The sequence below is a fragment of the Pocillopora damicornis genome, chromosome 3 (assembly GCF_964200805.1).
Source record: "Pocillopora damicornis chromosome 3, jaPocDami1.2, whole genome shotgun sequence".
Lineage (NCBI taxonomy): Eukaryota > Metazoa > Cnidaria > Anthozoa > Scleractinia > Pocilloporidae > Pocillopora > Pocillopora damicornis.
The window spans coordinates 8,808,519-8,821,048 of record NC_142672.1 but is presented as its reverse complement, the minus strand read 5'-3'; the positions used below and the strand labels follow the sequence as shown (position 1 = coordinate 8,821,048).

The following is a 12,530-nucleotide window of genomic DNA, read 5'->3' as shown; positions in this document are numbered from 1 at the left end:
GCGGATGAGGACACAATTTCCTAGCGGCCGCGAAGGCGGAAGAGAGCGACACCCCGTGCCTCCGAGGAATGTTTTTGAGCCAGAGGCTAAGAGAAGGACACTGCATTCAAACGAAACCAGAGCCGAGGAGTTGTGCAACAACATGTGAAGAAATGCCTGCTTTTTTTGCGTTGAATGATTTTTTTTGGAATCAAGTCATTACCGGAAACAAGAGTGTACTGGTCTAAAGACCATTTTGTTGGTGTTCCAACCGTCCAAAAAGTCAAGCCAAGGAATCGCTTCGACAAGATTCGACAGTATCTCAGTTTGAATAATCGTCTATACATGTTAACGCAAGATGACCCTGGTTATGTTAAGCTATTCAAGGTGCGTTCTTTGTTGGATAGACTTGACAGCAGAATCCACGAAGAATATCAGCCATCGAAGTTCATTTCAATAGATGAATGGCCAAATACGAAGGAAGACGGCTTCAAACAATACAAGCACATGAAGCCTGTGAAACGGGGAAGTAAAGTATGGGTTCGTAGCGATGCGACAAATGGTTTCGTTAGCACCATGCAAGTTTACACGGGCAAAAAAAGTGACGGCCAGCCCAAACACGGTCTCGGACATCGTGATGTTTCCGACCTCTAGTGAGCGATCTGATGGGGAAAAAATTATCACATCTTTTGCGATAACTTTTTCACTTCTGTTCGACTGGCTGAAGATTTGCTTTCCGACAAACTGTACCTTTGCGGAACAACACTGGCGAAACTGTCTTTCGTCGGTGAGGAAACATTGTTACATCTGTGTGGAAGGACAAGAAAGCCGTGTCTTTTATAGGTACTCAATGCGATGCAAGGGGAGCCGAAACCGTGAGAAGAAAGCAAAAGAATGGAACATATATCGAAGCTCCCTCTCTAAGTTAGGTTATTATTTAGGAAGTCTGTAGATGATTTTTTCGGTATAGTGTGTAGTTTAGGTAGGTTCGCGCTAGTTATATTATCATAAGTGACGATGGTAACTTACTTATTTTTAATTTGTTGTTTTTTTTTATAACAGTACTCTTGCACTGTAGGGCTATCCTGTATAAATATTCGTGGTAGAGCTCTACAACCAGTGCATGGGGAGAGTCGATCACAGTAATCAAATGAGGCAATACTATGATACAACACGAAAGGCAATCAAATGGTGGCGGTACCTGTTATGGTTTCGTTTGGATGTAAGTGTCACCCGCATGAAGTTCTTAAGTGCGATTTGCGAGCCTAAACTGGCGGGGAAACATATACGAATATCATTCCACATAACTAATATGTGCAAAGCTCTGTTTTTCTATTAACATAACATCAGAAGAATCAAGAAATCTTTATTCTGGGACAATGGGCAGCGCCGCACCTGTGAAGTGCGCTCCTTCTTAATATTTGATTTATTTGTTCCATTTTATGTTTTAACACCGCTGTGAAGACCTGTCTTTTAAGACCATGTTCTCTTCATGCTAGTTTTTGGATTGATGTATATTTTCGGAGTTCATTGATAACTAGATTTTTAGATCATCTTACTATTATTCATGACATTCATACATTGTAATTTAGCACTTTTTTACATTCGTAGATGTTCGTTACTATTTCTCCTGTAAAAATTTACTATTAATATATGTGTTGTAAATAGCGCTATATAAGCCATAAACTTTTATCAAGTTATTATTCAGGTTTACTCTGGTAAACGACACCATTTCAAGCAAAAACAACCTGAGAAGTGAATTTCACTAATTTAATTTTTAAGTTTTTCCTGTTCCCATCGAGTTGTAAATTAGTAAATTAATTTCCACAGCTCTTAAAAGTACACTTTAATGACCCAATGAAGTGACTCAACTTATTGTTACATGTTACAGATATCTATTGAGTACATATTTCAGTTGTTCATCACAAGTTAAGCTTGACCAAATGATACTTTGAAAAACCCAATTACCACAGCTCTTCTGTTACATTTTTAAAGTCAAGTCGGCAACAGGTGCAAAAGAAGTTTGGTAAACACAATGGTCGATCGTGAGCACCGGCTGTCTTGATGGGGAATCTTTCTCAACTTGATGTGTCAAGCTGCACACTATGTTTTTAAAGTTCCCCAAGGAAATGGTCGACTCCACCTAACACAATTTTAACCAGGAAACAGAGATCGAGATGTATCTCCTCACGATCCAGCTGTGTACATTAACTTTCCTTTTAGGGATCAGCGTTCGGCTGGTTGCGACCAGAACGAAATCACTCAGATAAAGATTATTGTTATTGTTATTGTTATTATTGACAGTAAAAAGACCATTAATGCGAATTTTCCAATGAAAACCTGGCTTGCATTGAGTTGTTTGGTCAAAAACACTTATTAGGTATGTTCCTTGTCTCATGAACGCTTCCGCTTTAGAGAATAACTTCCAACGCGAACCCACATGAACTGTCACGTTTTTAAACTTTTGTTATGCAATGTTTTGTTTGTCCAGTGGCGACCTTTGATATAAGCGATTGACATTTGAAACTAATGTATATTCACCTGATCTGCGTAGTTGTCGACATTGAAAAGGGACATTCATCGCGATCGACATCAGGTTAGGTTGTAAATAGGTACGAATTTCAATTATACGACTTGAAGTTTATTAAAGGGGAAGTTAAAGAACGACATCCTTGACTGGAAGACCAAATTCCTAGAGAGATCAAGGAAGGGACCACACAGAAGACAAACAGCTGCCAACCCCAACCAAGTGCTGTTTGTCCAGAATATTGAAGATGCAATCTGCCCTCGGATCACTATATTCTCGTATCTCTAAGGTATCTTCAAATTAATTGTCTTACCAAGTTTACCCACTGCTCCATAATTATGTCTGCAAGCACACTCCGCAGTGGTCAAATGCACTAGTTCCTACAACATCTGCTATTCTTGTCTTAATTCTTTCCAATCCACACCCACAGAAAAAGTCCGCCTTGTATCTATTAACTGGTTACCTGCTTGTATTGCGGAAAGAAAAATCCTACTAGTGACAGTGAGGTAAAATAAAGGAAATTTTTCGGTAAGAGCAGATAGTAGGGGCGTACTTGGCGAGAGAGCTTGAATTTCCGCGGTACGGGCTGAAGGAAGAGAAACCCTCCAAGTATCCCGCTCCTCACGGTGAAGCATGGAAAGTAGTTGGCGGCGAAAAGGTTACTGGGAGAATCAGTTATCAGTTTGTAGAATTCCGTTGTGACTCGTTGGTTTCTGGACAATTGTAAAGTAACGATGAATGCTTTTAAACCTGTAATACTGCCACTAAGCCAAAAATAAAACTTGTCTAACTTTTTTTAGGTGAAACACTGCGGGGCAGAAACAAGTGAATGCTTGGAAGGTCCTGCCGATCCGATCAACAGTCGAGAAAGGTCTTCGAAAAAGATTAGAATCCCTGTAACTGGGGCGTCGAAGTTTTCTTTAAAGGGCAACCAGTCAGAGATTTTTTTCCGACGAAGCGACCAACCAAAGACAGCGGGAAGAACAAACACACAGACTCTTCCTGAATTACTTGAAAGAGGTGTCAGGTAACTGTCGTTCTCTTTTGTCTGGTCTAAGAAACATCACCGCTAGCTATCCCAAAGTAAGCCTTCGATAAATGGCACTGATGTCTTCTCCAAGGAGAACGACAAAGTAATCAGAAGAGCAGTAAAGCTATGGATGAAGGTGAAAAAAAGGGAAGAAGATTGCCTACATGACAAGTAGAGGAGCAGGAGGGCCACAAGCAGGGCAAAATGATGGGGCTGTAGCACTACAAGCAGGCCAGAATGAACCAGCTAAGTCAATTACCAAATCAGAAGCAGGTACACAAACAGAAAAGGAGTTTGTTGAACTTGTGGAGTCAGAGAAAAAAACAAGAAGTGGCAATAAAAGTTTCCTGTTTTGACGAGGAAAATCAAGAATCTGACAGTTGAAGGGATGACAGCGGATTGGAGGACGATGACGATAACGAAGACTACTTTTCTGAATGAAAGTAGTCTGTGTTTTAACAATAGACACAAGTTAGGCTCAGATCTCAGATGAAGGTATAGTTTTATTGACACTGATTCATCAAGTGTGTAGTTAACTCCCCCCCGTAACTGTATTTTGATATTCGAAATTAAAGATGAACGTATAAGAAAGTAAATACTTAGAGCCTTTCCAAACTTGTGATAAACTACATATACATGTTGTTTAGATTCTTGCGTATTTCAAGGCCCAGATCCATTCAAAGGACATAAACGATATCATAAACCAAGCAAATTAAACCATCCAGCAGAGTTAAAGATTATCCAGTTTACTTTCATTTCATTTATTATTTAACAAATGCATTATAATTATTTTGCTCTGTCAAAATTGCAATTACTTTCTTAAACTCTTGTTTGAACGAAAGGAGTGTAGTGTTATGGCTTGAGTTATTAGAAACTAATAAAAATGTCAGTGTTTTTTGGTATCTGAAATATCCCATTTTGCACCACAAACTGCTTGAGAGTGCATTTCCAAGAGTGTAGAATTTCAAGATTTTCCAGAAGAACATGCCCCCAGACCCCCCTTGGACGTAGAAATTACTCAGCTTGAATGTGTCTGGGCTCAAGGTTACGGTCACTAAAAAAAAACCCGTTAGGAATTTAGATGATGGAAAAGGCATTGGCGGAAACGGGAGGCTGACAGACAAATTGATTAATAAACTGCAAGTTTACTATTGCAAAGCAATCAGACAAAACACCCATGACATTGATTGCATGTAAAATGCTGTCATGGCCGTATGGTACCATGAAAAGTCAACTGATGAAAGTCTAGATCGTGATTTCAAGCCTGTTTCGTGGTTGCCCAGTCCTCAGGGGATTTACGAAAAAGTCTACGAAAGTCAAAAATTTACACTTTGTACCCGCTCCAAGTTTAGGCTTGTCGAGCACTCTACGATAATTTGCAATGGAAAAATTCAACATCAGCTACTCAACCAAGAATATTCCTTTACCATCACACAACGACTATCTTCAACGACTCATCGAAAGGACCGAGAAGTTTTTACACAGAATGCGCTGGAAAGCCCACTCCTTTCTCAACCCCGACACGACCTCGTTCACCAAGGAAACGTACGGCTTCAAATCAACCAAGAACCCGCCTTCCATTGAAGAATTAAAAGATTTTGAGGACGACATGCTAAAGATGATCCAGTCCGTAAAATTCAAGCAAGTAAACAACCCCTTCCTCAATAGGCTAAAAGAAGATACCGACCATATCAAAAATGAACCCAAGCTACTAATCGCCGCCGACAAAACAACCAACTTCTACAAACTTGAGCCATCTACATACAACAATATGCTAGAAAAAACATCACGAAATCCTACAAGAAAGCACTACCTGAGACGACGCTAGCAATCCATAAAGAAAACAAAGACATCGCGGGAATCGACAGAGTAGACACTACAACCGATAAAGACGCATTCATAACACTTAAGACTAACACTAGTAGTTTGTCTTTTTCCTCCTACAATATAAATATAGCCTATATTATCTGAGATATATGTTATTATATCAACCATATTTTAAGTTTCATAGTCATTGCATTTGTAATTAGCTGTACATAGTTTCAAACGAATATGAATATTTTAAATACATAACCTCATCAGCTATGCTGACAAACCTCATTGTGTTAAAGTAAAGATTTCAATTCAGGTTAGCAGGATTTTTCACATGCTTCTAGTCTTAAAATGACATCTATGACCCAAAAAGGGAAAAAAATGAACTCTTTTAGAGCACGAGAAAATTACATCCTGATGTAAATGTGGTTTTACAAAAGAAAGAGGAAGCGAAACTCATAAAGACCAGAAAGAATAACATCCTGGTAAAGACCCCTGAATCATGTCAAGGCAGACATAAAGTCTTTTGTCTTATTTAATTCATTTCTTCACAATACATGATGAGTTTGTCAGGATTTTCATTAGAAAAATGGAGAAACAGACCATTATTCACATCTCAAAAAAAAAAAAACCAAAAAAAAAAAAACATAGCTCAGGCAATTCTGCATGGTAGCGATGGAATTTTTTTAATATCCAGATGCGTTATGATCACCTCAGTGAGTGTAGCCAAGGTTAAGGTACAATCAACCACAGCACATCAAACTTTCATTAAGCTTTGATGCTCACCCTTTCATCCAACATACCCTATCTTCACTCAACTTTGCTGGAATAGAAATAAAGTAAATACCAATTTTTATCATTTTTCGTAATTTTGACCGGAACTAGCGTGACTGTACAGCGTTGCAACCGGATATCACATTTAGTATTCATATGATTGACAAGTGAAATTGTAATAGGAGACAGAAGAGTCTTGTGAAAGAAGGAGGTTTTTGAGGACAAACAACGCAAACAACACGAGGATCGTGAGGCCAGTTATTTTGTAATTTTTCGTTTCATTTAAACCCGGGAATTGTCAGTACATCGCGAGTGCTTTTGTGCGCCGTACAACTTCGGAACAATTTGTTCTCAACCCTCATATCCTTTATGTTTTCCACTTTCCCCTGATGGTTTGAGTTATTAAGTCAACTAGAATTTAAAATTTGACCGTGTACTTTGGCAGATCCTGTTAACTGTAGTCAAACCTCAGCTATTTACATTTTTAGATTATCTGGACTTGCTTCTCAAGACCCAACTTGTTTATGTTGTTAGTTAGCTTTTAATTACTGTAATACATTTTTATTAATACTTTTGGCAAATATTGACAATATATGCACAATTATTAGAGAATGTGCTTTATTTCATGCATTGTATTGATTAAATGACACGTATTATTTTTGAAGATTTTCTCTTCAGGCTCATTAATATTCATATTATTGATAATCAAGATACTAATCTAATCAAGATTATAAATTATTAAACTATTCAGTCCAGTCCTGATAATTAAGGTTCAAATGTATACTTTCTAAATAATCAAGTTCAAATTCATATCCAAAAAACATTGCACCATTAGCCTCACCACCAAAATCACCAAATGAAAAAAGTGTTGTTCATGGCTTCAGCAAAACTTCTCCTCAGAGCCCACTCCATAGCAAGATTGATTCATAAAACATTAAAGGAGTCCTCCTACTCATATTAAATATCCACCACCACAAAATTTCCAGACCTTTATCAAACTTTTGATGTCATACTTCACACTTTTTAGTATTAACAAAAAGTTTAAGCCAGGGAATAGCAAAAAGATTTAGCTTCCTTTGGAATTTATCCTTGATAAAAACAAGCCCATTACATCCAATCAAACTCCTGATAGCCTGCAGTGCATTTTCATTGAGGCAACTCTTGCAGAAAGTGAAAAAACCATCAGTAATGAATAGAATAAAACATCATTCACAATCTTAAATAGAATAATTATTTTCCTTTTGATCCCCATCAAAGGTGATTGAGGTAAGTTCAAAGTTTCAAAGAAATCATCACCTACGATGCAAACACCAATTGTTTACACTCCACTGCATAAACATCCAAGGGAGCACTGATTTTTCAGAGTAAACTCGCTGCTTTTTCAAACCTAAAAGTTCTTTGTTTTACACAACAATGTAATACAAAGGAAACTTGTAACACTGAATAACAAAGGCACTTGAGTTGCGCACGCAAAAAAATCGTATATACTACCCTGTGTTTGAGCATACGAAAATGGTCTGCACAGTTAACATATACACGAGCAGTACTGTATGCAAATGAGGAGGAAGAAAAGAGAGAGATGTTTCATGAAATGCAAGCTGAGATAAGTACACTTCAAAATGATGCAGAAAAAGCTAAGACCACAAATAAAGAATTAATTCATTACACTGAACACCTACAGAGAGCTCCGCAAGACTACAAGGGAAAGGACATTTCTCAAGTAAAGAAAAAGTCAAGGACTTTGAGGACTGTCATGACAAGAGCTCAGACAGCACTGTGGTTTGTTAAGTCCTTTGGACAAGAAATCAAGTCTATTGCCATGAAAGAAGTCAAGTCTGGAAGCAAACACAATGCAAAAATGGCCAGTGATGAGCAACAAGAAAACACTGCCACAGGGCTCTACTCCCTTTCAAAACAGGAAAAGGAAAAATTAGATCACATTTTATTTCTTTTAGACATATTTTGTGTAGGAGACTCATCTTATCATGAGCTCTCTATGTTTAATGATCTTCCAAAATCATATCTGATCAAGCAACGGCAAACACAGCTAAATGACATGTGCCATATTATATCCACACCTGGAAGGCCAAGGGTGTAGAAGTTTCATTCCAGGAACTTCTCAAGGAAAGAGTGCAAGATTTATTAACCAAAATCCAGAATTTGATATTGAAACTGAAAGTGTTAAGGTTAAAATATCAGGGGATGGGGCAAGGATGACTTGCAATACAAGCTTTATCATTCTTTTCCTCTGTTGCCCTAAATTCAATGAACAAAATCACAATTAATGGGAAAGAAATAACATTTGAATTCTTTTTGGGGGGAGAATATAAATTCATTTTAATCATGTTAAGACTTAAAGGAACCACCTCATTCTATGCTTGTGCCTGGTGCAAAGTTCATAAAGATAAAAGATGGGATATGAACCACAAGGAAGATTATTACAATAAGCCACCATTACATAGAACCCTAGAAGAATTAAAGGGATTCTCAAAAAAGGAACTAAGAAAATTTTTGCTGTGAACAGGAGCCTCTACTAAATATTGAGTTCGACCATGTAATTTTAGATGAATTGCACCTTTCACTTAAATCTAAACTTAAATTATATCTCAATATTTAATTATATAGATCTTGATTTTTATTTTATTTTTATTTACTTATTTATTTCATTTTAAGGGAGTTTTTACATAGGGTTAACCTCCAAACTTCCTTTTCTAAAAGAACCTTTTTTCCCCTTAGTTTTTAATCTGTATATATAGTTTGCTTCTAGAATATATAAATTATGTATGTATTACTAAACAATTTATGGGAGGATGTACTACAATGGGTTAAAAAAGATGATTGATTTCCACTCTTTTATATCTTCTTGTAGGGAAGAGTTCAACTCCTTTAGCTGTTTATTTTCCCTCTCCAGCTCCGCCACTGATTGAACCTGCCTCTCAAACACATGGAACATTTTTATTTTTGAGTTCAGGGCAAGGCCCTTTCACCCCCTGATCTGCTTGTATTGAGACTTCACAGGAGAAGCTTATTTTCACAGGGATTCATTCAACTCTTTTCTCACTTCTTCAGATTTTTTGATAGAAAACAAGTTGCCAGGGATAATAAGTTAAAAAAAGTCAGTGCAAGTTTTACATTTTTCCTCATATGTTTCTGAAATGCTTCCAACATGATCAGACCTTACATTAGCTTACCATCCACATGTTCTTCTTCCTCTTCCCCTTCATTTTCTGGTTTATCAAGGAAGTCATTCAAAGCTTTAAGCATAGGGTAAGGTAAGTCGAAGGTAAATGCTACATTTTCTGCCATTGACTGTGATGTAGTTGGGAGGTGGTGTGTCTGACATTGTAAACACGCCAGGTCAGCCGTCTCAAAAAAGTCAGCATTTGGCTACCGTGGTCAAATCAGCGGACTTTCCCAAAACAAAATGGTGGCTAGAAGAGGACGCTTCTCTTGCGAACAAATTATTGAACAAGTTTCTGTGGAAAGTGTGGAAATCGAGGAAGATGAAGGCTTAGAAGTTAGTTTTGTGGATGTGTTAGAGAGGTCGATAAGTGAATTTAATGTTCTATGGCCATCCATTTTGAATTTTTCGGATTTTAAGGTGGCAGCCTGTCAGTTGCTAACAAATGTCTACCACCAGCACGAAGATGGAGTCCATGGTATGGATAAGGCTCTAACATCTTCCATCTCAGCTTTGCCCATGATCACATCAGAAGTTCTGATGTGGCTAAATAATAAAAGAAGGCAAATGTCCGCAAACCCAAGGGCTTCAAATCCCTGGACCATAGAGTTAAAACGTGACCTCCCTCAAGAGATGTTTGAAATTATAATGAAGTCTGTGCAAGGGACACCTTCAAGATTTGGAGTATCAGTGGAGGAAAATATGATAAAATACTCTCATAGAGATTGTCTCCTCCATGATTTTTCCAAGTTTTCTGGCCTCCCTAGGAGTGAAGTTGCAGGGAAGCTCAACAAAACATTTGGGAGGAACCGTAAAGGCTTTAAGACAGAGGTGCTTGTGAGCAGGGAGAAGCATTTTGTACTAGTCTATAATTGCAAGCAAAAGCAGGTAACTCTCACTTGCAATTATGGCTGTTGAAATGAGTTTGGTTACAGTTTTCATGGGTAGTAATAACTATAAGGCATCAAATTACCTTCTCTTTTTGATGTTATTGTGAAATACACAAACTAGTTTTAAGTGTTTTGATACAATTAAATTATAGCTGATGTACTTGATGTTCAGTCAATTGGACCTGTTGTAGCACTCCTGTAATCCCTGTTTTCCCATTAAAAAACTAAATATGCTATAGAGCACCTGGAGCACACTGATACAAGTTTTCTTTTTTTCTTCTTTGAGAAGTTACAAGTCTATTACTTTAGGGCTAAAGGAGTCATGTACTGTTAACATTTAGTGATAGAATGTAGTGACACAAATTCACCACTGCTTTTTAATGTCAGTCATATTTTGGTAATATTCTAATAACATGCAGTAACTGAAGGCACTAGGAATCTGTTATTTCCTAGACATCCACTATGTAAGACAATGGCTATGTTACTGCATTGTTATGCTATTTGACAGTGAAATTATAGAAACTTTTAATAGCTATTTGTTGGAAAGAACACCAGTCACATGGAAGATGAAGAGACTGTAAACCTTAACAAAATTAGTTTTGTGCAGCCTTTCTCCCGTGGCTCAACTAGGGATTGAATTGATCACTGCACAAAACCTTTCAATGTCTTTTATAATTACATGTAGGTGTTCACTGTTTTCACAGTAACACTGTTACAGTTATCGTTGTCTTTAAAGTAATTTCAAGTGTATTGCTGTTAAGTTAAAAGGAAGTCAAAAACAGGCCTGCACAGACTTCCAATGTGGTTTTTGTGGTTATGTCACAACATCAAAGCCTTCAAATTATAGTTTTCCTATTACAGGCATGTCTTTTAGAGATTTACCCCTTTTGTAAGGTATGATCGGTGCTTTATAAAGGTCATTTGTGTCTTCTGGTAAATCAAGGTAAAATTACATAAACTCATTTTTTTGCAGTCATTTGTTATTCAACTGATTTAATGAATAGAATGCTGATTTTTCTGTGAACTAAAAAAGGAAACAACAGCTAATTACAGTGATTGCATGCTCTAAGAGCACTCATATGGTGACTTCATTTAACAATTCATGTCACTTCACCTTTGTTTGATTGTATCAACACTTTCTGAAAGTAGGATAATCCTGCAACAATTTTTCCTTCTTTCACACTTTTATGAATAAGTGCCATGAGATGATCACTACATAAACAGCAGCTCTTATCAGTAGGATCAGTTTTATGTAGTCCACAGTAGCGGCAGATATTGTCATTAAAAACCCTTTGAGGAATGTAAACATTTTACTAGGAGTGTAAGAACAAGGTTTGTGATGCTGTTCAGGTAACCAAACCAACATAATAAATTCATGCCTGAAAATTTCAGCCCATCAAATATTAGTATGTAGTGTTTGCACTTAACTTCTGTAAGCTATATGTTTGGCTTCTCTACCCTCCATTGTTACAGTTAAAAGACCTTGACCATATTTATCATGGACCTACCTGGCATGAGCAGCCACAACATGGCCAATGGTCCAGATGGTGGGATTTACTGACATAGCATGACCAAAAATTGCTGACAGCTGATGCGGCCTGAATGCTTCAACTGATTACAAAACTGGAGAGAAAAGATGTTATATCATTTTACTGCAAAAAAGCAGATTAAGACCAGAAAGAAGTGAGAAACTTGCCACACGTTTATGCTCAAATTGGAAATCACGCAACCAAGTCACGGAATGGATAGCGTTACAGCAAACCACCATTATTTATTAACATCACCCTTGAACCAATCGCGACCAATTCTACAAATCTTCATCTTTTCGGGGAGCAAAGAGAATGCCACATTCATCCAAAAAAGTGCCACAAAATGAAAGATAAGAGACCCCTGTTCGTAGCACGATGCTCGCAACCTACCAACAGCATCTTCTTTCTCTGATTTGCCGGGTCAAAGTTTGGCTATTTCAGTCAATTTACTGTGTTTGTATGGAAGTGTAATATGACTCTTATATGGGATTTGCGTAATTTGTTGGGGAGCAAAGACGAAACGTGCAAAACCTCGAAATTTCGTCCAAAGTAACAAATCACTGACACGATAACACACCGATGCTCGCAGGTACGAAAATTGTTTTCATTTCGTTGAAATTTTTTTAACATTAGATCTTTTCCATACAAATCCCGAGAAGCTTCTAACATTTTTTAAACGGCATTAGGAAAACTCTGCGCGTGCTTGGCCGCCATGATGTCCTACATTTCTGCCCATGTATGCTTTAGTGATGCTACAAATGGACTCGATTTTACATTTTTATCTCCCCGTGAAGCTTCAGACGTTCGC

At 37.5% G+C, this 12,530-nt stretch overlaps 1 protein-coding gene and 1 pseudogene across 1 annotated transcript in view; one reads left to right on the top strand and one right to left on the bottom strand.

Annotated features, from left to right (window-relative positions):
* Positions 1-12,530, bottom strand: part of LOC113680769 (uncharacterized) — a 47,100-nt gene that overhangs the window by 34,119 nt on the left and 451 nt on the right. The window contains exon 3 of the mRNA XM_089200398.1: positions 11,702-11,816. The gene's annotated coding sequence lies outside the window, so the exon portion shown is untranslated. The remainder of the gene's footprint in view (positions 1-11,701; positions 11,817-12,530) is intronic.
* On the top strand, positions 9,407-10,251 carry LOC149048105 (uncharacterized; annotated as a pseudogene).